This window comes from Diprion similis, chromosome 10, assembly GCF_021155765.1.
Source record: "Diprion similis isolate iyDipSimi1 chromosome 10, iyDipSimi1.1, whole genome shotgun sequence".
In the NCBI taxonomy this organism is placed as follows: domain Eukaryota; kingdom Metazoa; phylum Arthropoda; class Insecta; order Hymenoptera; family Diprionidae; genus Diprion; species Diprion similis.
Genome location: NC_060114.1, coordinates 15,347,491 through 15,364,293, shown reverse-complemented (window position 1 = coordinate 15,364,293; position 16,803 = coordinate 15,347,491). Strand labels below are relative to the sequence as shown.

The window sequence follows — 16,803 nt, the reverse complement described above, 5'->3', positions numbered from 1 at the left end:
GAAGACACCGAATTTAAACTGTGAACATATCATCGTTTCTACGATTATTGGAAAATTTCCTCGTAGCGTCGAAACCTGGTTTCGTTCAGCGCCATTTTATCACCACATAACCTAAGCTTTTCATTTTAATGGAGGTAAATCGAAACCTGGTTGTCAGCGACATTTTATCACCACATAACGAAAGTTTTTCATTTTAATCGAGGTAAATCATAATTTTTAGGGCTTACAATTACTCAAGTCATTTACACTAATGAAACGTAATCAATAATATACCTGTACAACCATCCTCACCCCAAAAAACACGGTCAACGGTTAGCTGTCAGTCTGGTTAAATTAGTTTGAATTTTTTCCATCAGATGACGCATTGCAAAGTGACAATCTCATCAGGTAAAGTCATGTTATTCTACTATTTCACGATTAAAAATGTATAACGTTATTGCAATTGTAGGATCCTGCAGATAAGTAATTAATAATTTGTTTTATTCGTCAATAAATTCATCGTCAATTCCTCTTGGATCACTTTCTCAGAAAGTTGTCAAAACTGCATGATTCCAAATGACTTCATGCAATTTAACAAAAATTCACATGATTCAAAAGTAGGTACGTATTCAGACGAATTCACAGAATTTCATGAATTTCACATGATTTCAAACATTTCGTTAATTCAGTTGATTTAACGGAAATACAAACGATTTCAGAGATTTAAAGTGTGATATAAAAAAGTGGTCCACCCCTTGGTTCAATTATACACGTCCTCACCCTTTACTTTGAGTAAAAAAAACTATATTCTTAAATAAAATCCAGCGTATATAATCAGACTGATTCATGAGATTCTAGAATTATTGCTCGCATTATTCAACAAAAATGCCCACATTTCACCCCCAAATTCAAAACGGGGTTAAGAGAAGAGGGGGTGAAAAACGGGTGTTGGAATTAATGAAACCGTCTTATACTCAAAAGTGTTATTATAGCCCGAGTAATGTACCAAGTTGAAACGTATATATATATATATATATACATATACATATCACAGGGGGTGCGAGGGGGGTTGAGAAAAGTTTTTTCTTATATAACACACATTTAACTCGCGCCAGTCTCACCCTCATCCCTCTCTCCCCCCCTCTCTCTCTCTCACTCTCTTACTCAACCCCCTCTCTTTGCACTTTGGCATATTATACAAAAGGGGGTTGCGCCTCATACCGACTGTCGGATGGCATTTTTTAGCGCGATTCTTTTTCTCCGCGGCCTCATCCAGCGCGTCCATTTTTCTCTTGGGGGTCCACATCTCGAAGGAGGGGGGGAGGGGGAGAGTTCGTTCGTGGCGGAGTGCGTCCCCCCCCCCCCCCCCATGAAACCCCAAGACCCCGCCCCACGAAGCTCGCTATGCCTCTTCGTCAAATGGTGTATAGAGCTATTTCCACGCGACGCGACGTCACCGCTACGCTCGCTGCTCGTACGTCGCGACCAGAAATCCTACCAGAAGAGGGTGCGCACGAGGTGCCCGACTAATGGCGCGGCTGGGGGTGATTTTTTAACGCGACGTGGGTTCGTGTACTCGTCGTCTGCGCTTCGTGGGTGGAGGGGGGGATGCGTGTTGGGTTAAATAAGGCGAGCTACGAGAAATAGGGGAGGAGGGCGCAATATGTTCGCCGTCCTTCTAAACAGATTTCAAAGGAACGGCTACCCCTGCCTCGGAACCTTCACGTCTAGCTTCTGCATCGTTCTGCTCGCCTCGTTTCATTCGCCGAATCAGGTATTTTATATATCAACCCTGAATAACGTATCGCGACACGCGTCTTGCGCGGTCAATAAGAATTAAGAGAAATAATGGATTTTCGATTGAGTACAGTATTTTTTTTTACGATTTATCGAGTGTAATTGATTACTTTTCCTTATAATTGGTTTTTGTTTTTCACTCTCATGAACGGTGCAGTATAATATTAATTTGTGGGGTTAGAATATGAATTATTATCATTTTCTTATTTATTAAGTTGTACCTATATTTGATGTAAATTTTCGCTTGAAATTGTGAAATATTTTGAATGAAACTATGAATTATTAACAAAACTTTTCCGCTGTTAAGACTACTTACTGAAATTACAAAATTTTGGTTCCAAATGCACCGTTTCAAAGAAATACGAAATAATCGAAGGAAGTTACGATAATTCGTTTCATCTAAATTATTTAGAGATTCATATTATTAGAGGTACGTGTAAAAGTTCATATTGGCAATTTTTGTGCAGAGCGTAATTTTAAAAAGTCGTATAATGATTATGAGAAGGAATTGCCTAGATCAAATAATTTTCAGGTTCAATTTTGAGTAGACTTTGATTCAAGAACGTCTAAAAATTCGGCTGAAAAATCGAAATTAAACTAGAACGCACGAATCTGTTTCCAGTATTATAAATGATCACCTCTTTTTAGGTGATCTCTAGGAATCTGCACGCTGAGCAAACCAAGGCCAAAAATGTAAGTAAAATCGGATACAAAAGCCTAGTTTCAAATCTATTTCAACTTTTTAATAATAAGACGTCTTTTCCTCGAATTCTTGACATCTTAGCTAGGTGTGATCGAAATTTGCTCACGAATTCGTTAAATAAAAAGCTCCGGAAAGCCCGAAGTTTAGTGCTCGCAGGTGCGCAAAAAGAAATTCCAGGGAGGTTCGAAAGCCTCGTTTGTTTTTAATAACGTAAGCTGGAAAGTGCCTTTGGTGATGTTCTCCTTTTGTTACCCAGGTTGTTTTATCCGTTTCCGATAAAGATGGGATATAGATTACGGAACATGAACCAACCACTATTAGACCGGGGGTGTTTTAGTGGCGGAATTTAAAAGCCGTGAACTAAATCGAGTCCACATTTGCGACACTTACGCTCCTGTATACCAACTCCGCAGAATAACTAATGCCTCATTTATTGATCGCAGTCGTAATTATCATTATAGCCGTTTATTCCATTCACCGAATGCGTTTTCATCACTTCAATACACAGGGTGTCCCGATTCCAAGTGACCAAACTGATAAGGATTATAGAGGAGGTTGAACTGAGGAAATCAACCCAAAGAACACGTGGTCTTCGAAGTCGCGTTCGCGAGATACGTCCGATTAAAAAAGTCCCGCTAAGCGCCGGAATGTAGGCAAACCGAGCATATTAGACGCCGGCATGTAGGCAACCGAGTATACCGAAGGCAGCGGTTATCAGTCTTGTTAATGTGCGCTTGGTTACTAATATAAAACATAACGCTTTAAAATTCACGAATTTCAAACGAAAAAACACTCTTGAAATTGAATTTTCGCCAAACTCAATAACGAGGACGTGCGATGGAAATAACTTTATCATTTATCTACGTTGAGCTGTGTACTCGGTTGCCTACGTGCCGGCGCTTAGTATACTCGGTTGCCTATATGCCGGCGCTTAGTAGGAGATTTTTAACTTTATTTTTAATTTACTCAGTTCGACCTCCCATATAACCTCTATAAGTTTGGTCACTTGGAGCTGGGACACCCTGTATATTCAGTGAAACTTAAGTTACACGTTTTTCAAGGGGTATGGGAGTACTGACGTATGACTGAGAATAACGTTGGAGTGAAATTTTACCTGAAAATTCCCAACCTTCGTCATTGGAAAATGAAAAATGTATGATTTTCAGTGGCTTTTTGAGTATCATCTTGTCATTTTTTTCACTCTGGTAGAATCGATTGATGTTATTAATTAAAGCATTTCACAAAATTTTACGAGAAATCCGTCCATGCCTGAAACGTGTAAATGCGGTTTTACTGTAATTGCAGAATGAATAACATTAAACATAAAAAAAGGTGAATTTTTAATTGATGGTAAACATTTGTTTTTTGTTTTTTCAACAAAACATTGAAACCTAAGGCTTTTACTCTTTGTTCGTAACAAGAGGCTATGTAACTGTAAGAAGCAAAAAAAAGAAAAGTGCTGGGGAATTAGAAGGAGAAAATTCAATTTGTCTTAATTTCAAAACGTCGAGCGATCGTTCGACGAGACAAATGATACTCTCGGTCGGAATCGAAATCAAGGCAACGACCGTAGGTAATTAGAGATGAAATCACGGGATGCTGAGGGAAGTTGAAAAAAAGGTCTAACGACGGTGAAAAAAAAATAAAAAAAATAAATATATGTATGTATATATACACATCAGATGCCTGAGAAGTTGAGATTTATGCAGCGTGAAAAGGGTGGCTTCTTTTTTTTCTCCTTTTTAATTAGAAAATATAGCCACAATCTTACATCGCGACAGGGGAGCGACTCTCTCTCTCTCTCTCTCTCTCTCTCTCTCTATATATATATATATAAAAATATAAATTCAGCAGGAAAGGGGAAATAATATTTTGATAAAGTTTCTTGTCTAAATAACACGATAAAACATTTTACCGGTTTTATAACTCTTAATTAGCTCATAGCTTCGCTTCCAGCGGTGAAAAAGGAGACGAGCTTTATGTTTATCATTAATTAATTTGCAACGGAAAATAGGTATGTTTTTACACTCCCGTGGACGTACTTGCAGACGATTATTGCGGAAAATTTGTCTGTTTTTTTTAGTCACCTTTTGAATTATTTCAGCCAAGGCTATAGTACAGGTCTCGCCCTTTTCATTTTATACGCCGCCTTTTGTCGTTGCTTCGTATAATCGATCCTTTTTACCTCCGCGAGAATGCGAAAACGTTGTGAAAGTTACGGAAAACTCGCTTTGTAATTAATTGTACTTCGAGTTCGCAGCGACAACTCATAACAAAGCTAAAATTAAATCAGTTTACTGTCCGGCACAGCAGCCCCCGTTTTTACGCCCCACGCGTTTTATTGTCTATATTATATATGTTTTGTATATAAAAAGCCATACCTACCTACATTTCTTATCCTTCTCTGTTATACAGCCTTCGTCACTTCCTCCTCCTCCTCCTCCTTCTCATCCCTATTCTTTATACTTCACGGTAAAGTCAAGCGCATGAAACAGCTCTCTTCGATTTTTGACAACGGCTCGCGTCGAGATCAAAGACTAGAAGGTTTCATTTTCTCGAGTTTCATTACATTTCTTTCTGTTTCAAATTTTTTTTTTTGTAATGGATGGGGAAAAGAGCGCTGAATTTCGGGCGAAACTCCTCCGAACGAAAAATAGTCAGATAAACGACGAGGCACAAAGCTTTACTTTTTTAAGGTGGGCGGAGGGGTTTTGAAGGTTAAAAAAAGCGATTTTTTCAGAACTTTTTTCAGAGAATACGATTAATGCAAGTTTATTTACGTAATCGGTGCGTGATGAAGTAACATCTGAAGAATATTGTGTTAAATTTTCATTGAAAAGTATTAAGAATTAAACCAATGGCAGCAAATCTTAGCAGGCGCTTCGAAAAAAAGTTATTTTGCGGGGGACCGCATAAATCAACACTGGATTATCTGAAATCAAAAAACCAAAGTTTTTTTCGTTAATATTAATGAGTTTCTCTAGGTTGCAACGGAGAGTTTTTCTTTTTCTAATTTTTTGGTAACACTCGGAAGTGAAAAAAAAACGATTTTCCAGTAAAAATCAGTCATTTGTTATTGTAAAATAAATAATGATGATTCAAAAAAAAAAAAAAAAAAGAAAACTCGACGCTGCTACCTTGCAAATTTTCAACAAAAATAGTTTACCAAATTTCAGATTTATGTGAAATGTATAAATATTATTGTTTGAAAAAAGAAGATTTTTCGCGATAAGAAAAATCTGAGACGAGTCACTTAATTTCTTATATAATTATCGATGCTTTACGATTTCGAGCAAATATGATTATCGGCAAAAAAATGTTCAACCATTGAATATATATCAAATTGAAAGAAAGTTTGAAACTGGTTGTTGGGAAAACAGATTGGAAATTTTTTTTTTCACCCCCTGCAGGCATTGCGAAATGTTTTCGCTCGTTAAAGGGGATGGGAAAGATGAACGACGCGTATTATAATCGAGTATAACGAGGCTTGAAGGATGAGCTTAATTATAACAAGCTATTAGGAAAAATGAAAGATCGGTAAATAACGTCGGAAAATTTTTTGTTTATAACAAACTGAACGACGTCGATCGCCTCTTTGCTCGATAAATATCGCAAAATAATTGGACAAAATTCTAGAAGATTTTGCATGCAAAGTTTTCACTCAGCGAAATCAATTCTTGTATAATATATTATATAAAATGTTCTATTATATAAAATAACTTTCCAACCAGACGAAAACGGTGTAACGGAATTGAAGTCGCTGCAAGGATTTCGCTGAAGAAAAAAAAGGGTAAGAAAGAAAAACCAGAAAAAAAAAAAAAAAAAAACTAACCAAATTGCGAAACTGAAGAAAATAATAGAGATGCAAAATAATCTTTGAGCCCGTTTGCGGTGCATTCTGTGCAACGGCGTAAAAGGGAAGAGAGAAAGGGGAGAGAAAATTTTGTCCATTAAACGAAGAAGCTCATTGTGCTCTACGCGAATACGAAATTGGCAATATTTCCTCGGTGAAATAATTAGCTGATATGATCTGGAGAGATAAGGCCGTCTCTCCGCGAGACAAAAGAATGTTAAGCACTTCATTCTCCTCTGGCGTTCCTATTAAAGCCACAGTTTTTCTCTCTTCTTTCCTTTTCTTATTTTCGTTTTCTTCTCCTCTTCCTATAATCCTCCGTGGCTTTATCCTTTTTTCTTTATACACGCAACGCGCGGCTTATTTCCGATTGATAAATAGACTCGCGACGAAAGTATTCCTTCGTAATCGGAAAATTATACCGCGTAATAAATGGATTGTTGTGTTTATATCCTTGATTTTTGATACTGATCTGCACAGGTATTGTAGAAAAAATTATTTCAAATTTTCAATATTCGACTAAAGGTGCCTTTTCGTAATACCTGAAATCTTACGCTGTTGTTCAAATCTTGTTGAAAGAAAATTTTTGCAATACTTCAATACCTACACGTGTGACGTCTACCGATTTTTCATACGTCACCAAAACCTTTTATGACAAAATCTTTTCACAAATCTTTAAAATCCTTCGAAATTCCTTAAACTGTGAGCCAATTTTTCTGAAACTTTTCAATTAATCCTGTACAATTTTAAATCTTCCAAAAAATTTTTGAATCGTTTCAGCTAAGTTATCAGCGTTTTTGTAAAATATTTCCAATCAGTAACCTGCAATTATTCTCCCAAAAATTTTCATGTATTACTCGTGAATGGTCGGTTCAATTTTTCCATTAGAGATGAAATAGAAAAAAAAAAAAAATAAATAAACAGAGAAAAAAGGAGAGATAAACAACTCGATGGAGGATTTGTAACGAATAAAAAAAAAAAACAAAAAAGAAAAAAAAAAACGGAGTGATCGCGAGGATTTTTCCTGTCACAGCAGGCGGTGGGGGATTATCGAAAAATATGAGTGGTCGGAATTAGGCTGACCCTTGTGAACGCAGTGGGGGGGGGGGGGGGGGGGGGGGTGGATTGAAGAGTTTCGGTGAAACCTCAGTTACACGTTTCACGTGTTCTAGGTTTTTCTCGTTTATATTAAACGTTAAATTTTCTTGGTCCTGGCAATTTCTGCCTGGGAATTATGTGGAAATATTTCACTTGTACGTTTCTCGTTTACACGTTTTTTGCACTTATACTCTACGTATAGCGCTGTTCTCTGTTCAATTATACTTCATGGCAGCTGAGACTTGCAAATTGAAACTTTCTAACTTGTCTACCGCTAGATGGCGCGCGCGTTTTCATGTTTAGTGTACTTTTCTACCGCTCGATGGTGTAGCGTAGAGTCCCTAACCTATAAAACAGAGTCCGGTAAACCGACTCAATCTTGGCTGCCATATTCTGACGAACCGAAATTGTAAGAAGTTTAAAAGACGTATTATAATTAAGTAGAAACGGTAATATTAATAAACAAATGTATTACCCGCTAATATTGTCATACATTTTTCATATAACATCAACGTTTCTACTTACTTGTATTTGTTTCAAACTTCTCACGATTTCGGTTCATCAGAAAATGGTGGCCAAGATGGAGGCGATTGACTGGACTTTACGTGCCTATTCCTCTTCCAAAAATTTTTTGGCGAATTCAAGTCAGCAGCTCATCTATGAAAAGATTTTCTTCGAAAATTGTAAATTTTTTCATTTAGGTATTTCACTCTAACGTTATTCTCGTTTACACGTCAGTATTGCAATACCCCTCGAAAAACCGTCCGACTGAAGTTTCACTGCAGTGCGCAAAACAGGTAATTTCCGTACATGTGGTGCGTAATATTTTTCCACACGAGTGTGGAAAATTCGATTTTGCATACCCAAGAATTAAATCGATATATCTTTTTTTGCAGTGTAATTAGATGATTCTATTTAATTCCCGTACTAGTGCGGGAATATTCTATTTTGCGCACTTGTTTCGGCAAAGTAATTAATTCAATTCCCATTAGGGTTAGAAAAAGCCTGCATGCGGACAAAGAGGTTGATACTCCAAAGTAGAGGAAGTAATTTCGAGACAACGAGGTGAGCCTTCGGCAAATTTGTCGACCTCGGGATCCACTGACTTTCGCGACTTTCTCCAAAGTAGGCACCCACCGCACGGATGTCACTGCAGAAATATTTCACCCGCCCCCGGATATCCGCCCGCAATCCCATCTCCCGCGGCCAATAGTTTCGAGTTTATTAACCTGATACTAAAGCTACGCTGCAAGCCGCGCAAGGCGAAATACGAGGGTGGATTTCATTGCTAATTCGTTCATTTGTGCCGAATTAGGGGGGAAAAGAACTGATAGCTAGGGGCGGCTAGAGACGAAACGAGATGCCTCACCCTTCGAACCGTCGTCAAGAAGCGCGGAGGCGTTGCTGCTCACGGATAACAGCTCGTCATGGTTGTTGCGTATCTAATTACACGCCACTCTCCCATGAATATTCACTAATTGTCAATTGGCTTGGGGTCAATTAACTACCCGTAGATTTTCTTCTCCCTTTTTTGTTTCCTTCTTTTTCTTCTCCTATTTGTTATTGCAAGAAGAGGATCGTTCTTAACTATTTATTTATATTTTTTACCGTAACAGATGAATTTCATAGTCCCGTGTAAAAAGTGACTGAAAAATATTTTTAACTGTGATTAGAAAATATCTAGGACACGTGGATTACCAGTTTTTTTTTTTTTTTTTTTTTTAATATTATGCGATATGATACGAGTTATAAAAATAATTTTATTTTTACTGTAACGATGATACCCTTTTTACATAATATTTTCTTTTCATTCGACTGTAACGATTGGACATTTTTTTCAGCGTAGATTTTCGGATTTCATTCTGAGTTATGAAAATATTTGAATTCTTATTCTAACGGAACCCTTTTTAAGCAGATAGGATTTTCTGGTGATTTGACTATACGTAACGAGTGTAGATTATTCTCAGAGTTATAGATTTTGAGATTTCATCAGATTGCAGGAATTTAATAATACGCTAATTTATTCAAAAAGTTTCACGAGTAGAATTGCAAAAGTACTGCATTGTGTAAAATCCATTGTCACTCTTTTCATCAGATTACAAAAATTGTCTCTCTGTCCATATACGAAAAAGTGAAGCTAGATGTCTACACTGAAAAAAAAAATGTAGAGTCGGAGTTGTTTTTTCATCAATTTTTTGAATATACACCCCTTGACTTGTATTTGTTAAAATTTAGTGAAAACAGTCAATCGAATCGGGGTGAAACAAACCCTTTAAAAATAATGAAAGCAAGCTGTGAAAACAGTGTTTATACAGTGCTTTTCATCGTCTCAACAGCCGATTCAAATAGTTTTGTAAATCCAAGATTTTTTCGTTCAAGATTTGCATATACACAAAATATTTCTAAAAACTCGTTCTCTGGACCCTAGAGGCTCGCTGACGGTTCATAAAAATTCTGTGATAAGAGAAAAGATTCATTTTCGACCGAAATCTATACTTTTCTCACCTCATTAGTCGATCAGTAAAAAAAAAAAGTAAAAGCAAAACTGCTATTACAAAAATAAGCGACGATCATAAAAATCAACGCTATTTTTTGCATTTTAAAATTCCATCAATCATATTAAAAATCTTTGAAAATTCGACATCGCATCGTAACCCTTCTATTTTAGGATTTTTCTCCGTTCTTCTTTACTTAAAAAATGTTTTGAAATTCACGATAACGACAGAAAATGTAATCACAATTCGTTTGAACCGCGGGCTAACCTGAAAGTTCTGGCACTTCTGGTTTTTTTTTTTTAGAACTTTTTTTTTGTACACAAGTGTTCCCTGACGTTTAGATATTGAGAAATTTTATTTTATTTTTTTTTCTCAAAATCGGATAACGTGGCAAAGCTTGAAAATTAAACAATCTTTTGAAGAAAATTCTCTTCCTACATCGGAGGGTTGATAAGTTTTTTTGACGAAAAAGATAATCTAGTGCGGTAAAAAACACCGGATAACTGGGATCGATGGGTAGAAAACTGAAAAAAATAACTCGCCCTTTTAAGAAAAGGGTGATTTATTGTATTTATTTTTTTTTTTTGTTTTTACAAATTTTCATTTTTCCGTTTACCGCTGAAACGCACGCGACTATCGGTCCTGCTAATAAGACGGAGAATCCGTTCTCATAGGGAGTCGCACACGAGGGTAAAATAGAGTCGAGAGCGCCGCCGCGGCGCGCATCTCGCAACATTTCGAACCCTCTGCGCTTCGGGATTGAAACTGTCGCGTTTAGTCCGCCGCCGACCGCCTCCTGAACGAGGACGCAACACGCGCGGGATAATCCGGGACATGCAACCCTCGTCGGCAAGTGCAGCAACCCCCGAAAATAGCGAGGTGACGGAGAATCGGGGAGACAGTGAGTTTCACCCCGGTAATTTGTAGGGTGTGGTAAAAAAAAAAAAAAAATAAAAAAACAGAGCTTGCAAAAATCAGGAAGGATATAAATTTTGGACAGAAAAAAAAAAGTACGCGCGAGTGAAAAGTGTCAAGAATAAGAAAAAAAAAAAAAAAATAATAAATAAATAAACGAAACAAAAATTAGGGGGTGAATTTTTTGTTTCTTGCGATCGGGGCGGTTTTTTTTTTTTTTTTCTTTTTGTTCTTCAACTTTCGGAGTTGATCAGGTCCTTTTGGAATGATTTTTCGCTCGCTCTTTTTCCTCCCTCTTTGTAATATTTTGACAAAAAATCACACAGGGTGTCATTGTTGTGTGGAATTTTTACCGCGATGAAGAAACACAGTGAACTCTTTGAGGTAGTAATTCCACAGTTTGTAGGCACGTGGGTAATTTCAGCACGTGTAAATGATAACCGAGGATGAATATGGAGATGGTGAATGTGCGGGAAAAAGTTTTTGAATGCAGTATTGATGATATAATACAAGATTAAACGCGAGAAGGGATGAATAAGTTTGAAAACGATTATTATCAGTGCGAAGGTTTACAGTGAATTTAGCGGTGCTGGAAACGGGACGAAAGAATTGGGGAAGAAATTTCACCCCCTCGGTATGTAGCGCAATAATTAATTATCAACCCCTTTACTTTTTTTTCTACGCTAAAGCTTATAATCTTGATTTTCGTTTTTTACAATTTTCTTAAAATATACTGCGAATTAAATAAGTTTCAAGTATTTGAAATAGGGGTGAAATCTGTCAAATCGATTGCCGCCGTTCATTTTTTTTTTTCACTATTCTCACAGAGAGAAAAGGAAATTTTTTAAAGAAAAAAAGTACAATTTCTGAAACATTTTCAAAATATCTCAAAATCGTTCAAAGGGTGTTTTTTTGCTCAAATAACGGCGTTTTGGGTCGACATTTTCATTTTAAATTGAACGGGTTTATCCAGCTCACATGCCAATTGCAATTCTGCAACTGCAATGCTGATCGTTTCGTCTTCCGAATTGTTGGAATTATATCTTCCCTCGGTTGAACAAACTACCCCGCCGTTTACCGGGATGACAATCCGCAACTTGCCAATTAAAAGTTAAATTAAGCCGCGGCTACCTGCGCGGCTAGGACTCTGCGGAATCGGAGGATATCCTGCAGGATCCAGGATCAACTGCACCCTGCAGTCGCCGGGTGACAGGGGTTTGAATAATTGACGCAGGGTTTCATTTTCAAGGGGAAAATTTTTCAAAATGTTGAGTCTTCCATGTAGCTAAAAAATAAAAAAATTCTTTTATTCGATAAAGTTTGATTTTTGCAGTAATCAGAACGATATTTTGGATTGTAAGGAAAGTTACCTATTTTTTTAAACATTTTTTGTGAATAAAAAATGAAGAAACTTCAGTTTCGCATTTCAATTTTTTTTTATAAAATCGATCTAAATTCAAAGCCGAAATTTGTTCAACTTTTATTTACAATAAACTTTTGAAAAATAGGCAACATTCTTAGAAAATCTAAAATATTGATCTGATTTCTAAAAAAGCAAACTTTATCTGAAAACCTGTTTTTTTTTGTTTTTTTTTTTTATGAGGCACGTGGAAGAAATCAAAAATTGACATTTACAATCCAGACTCAAAATTCTTGTTGAACGATGTTGTTTATAAATGTAAAAAAGACCAAAGTAAACTTTATAAATAACAATAAAAGAGAATTATTTTTTTTTTCAAGTATAAACTCAAAAAAAAAAAAATTTATCGTTTTTTCTCTTTACGGTTTCGGATTTTCGGCTCGATTTTCATTCCATCCAACGTATTTTGACGCTTCTGGAAATCTGGCTCAATTTTCCGGATACTGTTTGTCGTCCTCCCGCTTTTCCTCAACATGGCACTGCGCTCTGTGACAAACATTAATTAATCCTCGTTTGTGACCAAGCTAAACGCAAAAAATTATTCACTCCAGGGGTAAATCTGGACAAAAAAAAAAAAACACCACAAGTGAATTTTGCCACCTTAAGAACAATTTGTTTATATTCGTATTTTGTTACTATCAAAGTACTGTAAGCATATTATTTAAATTCGCTATTGAATGAACTTTTCCAGAAAGTTAATATTTAGTTATCTAATTTATTGTGTGATGATTTATGGGTTAAAATTTTTCTAGATCGATTCAAAAATTGACGGAATTTAGACAAGTTTTTTTTTTTTTTTTTTCTTTTCTTTTCTTTTCTGGTTTTCACCAAAAGAATTAATTAATCAAGAAATATCGAGTTCTAAATAGGAAATAATATTTTCTTTTCAAATTAATTTAGAAGAATTTTCGTCTGTGAGATTATACAAGAGAAAATGAATGAATAAAACGATGATATCGTTGCAACTTTGACGTTCTTCGATCGCGAGCAACAGCTGACGAGTAATCAGGGAGGTTTTCGAGGGGAGGAAAATGGTTGAAGGTGAAAGGCGAAGATGGGAGGAGAAAGTGAAAAGCGAAATGCATTCCTCGACTTCGTCGAATCGCGTTTGTATTTTTCTTATAATGTTTCTTCAATGTTTGTCGAAAATTATTTTGGCGAGAAAAGAGTCTAAATTAATGGGCAACAGAGAAAAAGAAAACAAAAATAAAAAATAAAAAAAAATAAGGGCTGATCGGCGTTTAAACTTGTCCGTCGAATATCGCGTCGATTGATTTGCGAGATACTAACAAAACGAGAAAAGCATTTTTCATGTATTATTCTGACTTGGAGAAAAATTATAACTTCGAATGTAAAATTGTTAAACTTAAGGGGACACATCCGAGTAGAATATTTTAAATATCGATTTTCTTTTTACTCGCGTTTCGGAAAGTTTCAAGTATGAAGAATATTGTGTATAAATTACACGATTAAATCCGAAGAATTGCAAAAGTTGCAACTGATTCTCAGAACTTTAAACTCGATTATCTCGAAACTACGTTTCCGAGTCCGTGACTAGAACATCTCGAAAACGACGCGACCAATTTTTACCAAATTTGGACACAAGTTTTTCTACGTTTTGTCTCGATCGCTGCGTGAGGATTTTTCTTTTTTCTAATTCAATTATTTATTTTTGCATGGTCCGAAAAAAAGGTGGAAAATTCAGGCCCGAAAACGAACGTTAAATTCGAAACGTTCACCGTTTTGTTAATTCAAAAAAAAAAAAAAAAAAAATTATCCATACGCAGTGAACGGTTCAATATATTATATTTCAAAATCCCGTTGGAATTTTTTATTTTACATCAACCGACCGTCCAAAATCCTAAGCACCGCAAACCTTGTCAGTACGGAACACGTTTTACACCGAGCACTGTAACAACGCTACGATTGGATAAATTTTTATGAAAAAATTACTGAATAAACCTTAATGTATAAATTTTGAAATAAAATAAATAAAAAAATAAAAAAATAAAAAAGAAACGGATGGAATCGACTGAATAATTATTTAAATGAAAATTCTCAAAATTCACTTACTTTTCTAGCCATCTGTTCGGATGTGCCCGATTAAGTATACTTCTTTTGTACTTCGTCAAATTTCTGTAGGTACAGTATGAAAGAAAAAACATAAGCCTACAGCCTGCGATTGGAGTCAATTTCGTAACGTCGAAAGAATTTCTTCTCGACGTGAATAAAATTCTGTCGTTAAAAAAAAACACTAATATTCTTTTTCAAAATTCTTTAATCCACATCGTACCGAGTAGAAATTATTTCAATAACATCGAACCGACGATCAGTTTTACCACTAATTATACAAAAGAATTGCAACAATTAGGACTATTTTACCACTAATTATATAAAAGAATTGTAACAATTAGGACGGTGAAAAAAATGTTTAAAAAATGTAATAACACACGCTGTTGGATTTTCATTGAGGGTGAAAATTTCGGTTTTGCGTTGATCTCTCTTTTCACGTACGAACCAATAACATATAACCACCCCCGCCCCCCCCCCCCCCCCCTTCGCCCCTCTCTCTTTAAAACAGGCGTTAATTATAACTGCCCAGTCGTTATTTTACCCAGCCAAGTTTATTGCTTCCGGGTATCTGATACGCATCCGTATGATTATCGTTGCTACACACAACTTTTAATGCCTATGCAGTAATTTCGGTTCGATAGCAAACAGCAAATAAGGTAGGCACGATGAAATCGCAAGCCGGCAATAATTTCGACTTTTGTAATTTATTGCACGTATATAACTACTTCTATTTAATTAATATCGTCCTCGTCGATTTGACCTTATAATTTTACGTTCTTTGTAATAATGGTTTACTTTTTTTTTTTTATTATTTTTTTTTTTTTGTTTTTTTCCTTCTTATAATTTGTTTAAAATTTTCAAGTCGTTTGTCATAGTCGCCCGCGGTAAAAGTGGCAGGGAATTAGAGATGAGAATCGTTCCGGCTGGTTCGCGTAAATATAATATATATATATGTGTATGTGTATATATATATCGCGTAAAACACGAGGCAAGTTATACTAATTAAAAATAACGATCTCTGATGTTAGCGGTCGCAAAACCATGCCTCGCAGCGTTACGACCTTCCGGTTGACGTTTCCACAAATTCTGTTATATACGTGTTTTAGCTCGTTTGAAAATTACTCGAAAGTGGCTGAGAGTACCTGCATGGCCGTGGGGCGAATTCAACCGCGGCAAACAAGCCGCGGGGAAAAGGGGGCGAAACTGTGACTGTGCAGGCTCAATTACGGAATTCAACTCGTACTGCATACCGAGGTATCGACTGCTAAATCTTTGGAAACTTGATGGAATGGAGAAATTATTTTACACATCTCTGAGTGGTTGAATTATTGCTAATATTCTTGATCGCAATTATTGCGCGGAAATTCGATACGTTATATATTGCGATTAATAACACTGGTACGGAAAAAACAAAAGGGGTCTGTACTTTTGATCAGACTCATCTAATTGTGGGTGAAAAATTGCGAAAAATTGCAGTTATTAGGATGAAAAAAATTTTGTTTAACTGGATCAAGAACGTTTCTTTTGTATTTTGATAGGCTGAATTCAAGTCCGAATTCCGTTTGCCTCTTCGACTTGAAAATTTTTAGCGAATTGCGAAAAAATGTTGAAAATAGATAAAATATAATAAAATCTTTTTCATTTTTATCCTGCAATTTTTTGCAATTTACTCAAAATTTTGAAAGCCCAGGGGCAAACGGACTTCGGATTTGAATTCAGCGTATCAAAGTACACAACAAACATACTTGATCCTGTTCAATAAAATTTTTTTCATCTTGATAAATGCAATTTTTTGGAATTTTTAGCAATTTTAAACGGTTTTTCGCAATTTATTCGAAATTTTGAAGTGTAGAGGCAAACGGACTTCGGATTTGAATTCAGCGTATCGAAATACACAAGAAACATACTTGACCCCGTTCAATAAAAAAATTTTCATCTCGATAACTGCAATTTCTCGCAATTTTTAGTAGTTTTTCGCAACTTACTCAAAACTTTTAGAATGTACTGACCAAACGAACATCAGGTTTGGATTCAGCGCATCAAAGTACACATAGATAGACAGATCTGGACAAATGTATAAACCACTTTTTTTTTTAATGCCAGTGTAATTCACCCCCTCTTAAGTTACATTTGATATCTGGTAGGATTAGATTCACAAAATTAATTACCGCCAATCGAGTATCGAGTTACGAGAGCAAAAAAGTCGAAGCTTCGTTAATAATAATACTATTCATTCAATATTTTATTCATTTTTTGACATTTTCATATTGCTGTTCACTTTGCTGTTGACCAATGTTATTGAAATAAAAATCTGCAAAAAAATGGCGAATGCAAGACGGTGCAGCCTTTCCCGATCATTTCATTAAGAGTTGTAAATTTGGCTCTCTTTTATTGCTATATTATTATTACTATTATTACATCGATTGATCGGTGCTTAAGATGCCTGTAATAAGAATTATTTGTCGTTCTG

At 35.9% G+C, this 16,803-nt stretch overlaps 1 protein-coding gene across 3 annotated transcripts in view; it reads left to right on the top strand.

The window, feature by feature from the left end:
- The window catches only part of LOC124411175 (lachesin-like), a 222,130-nt gene that overhangs the window by 17,172 nt on the left and 188,155 nt on the right, over nucleotides 1–16,803 (top strand). For 2 of the 3 annotated variants that reach the window (XM_046890125.1, XM_046890123.1), the window contains exon 1: nucleotides 11,297–11,474. The exons of the other annotated variant lie outside the window; for it this stretch is intronic. The gene's annotated coding sequence lies outside the window, so the exon portion shown is untranslated. Of the gene's footprint in view, nucleotides 1–11,296; nucleotides 11,475–16,803 lie in introns of those variants that run through there. 3 annotated transcript variants of the gene reach the window in all.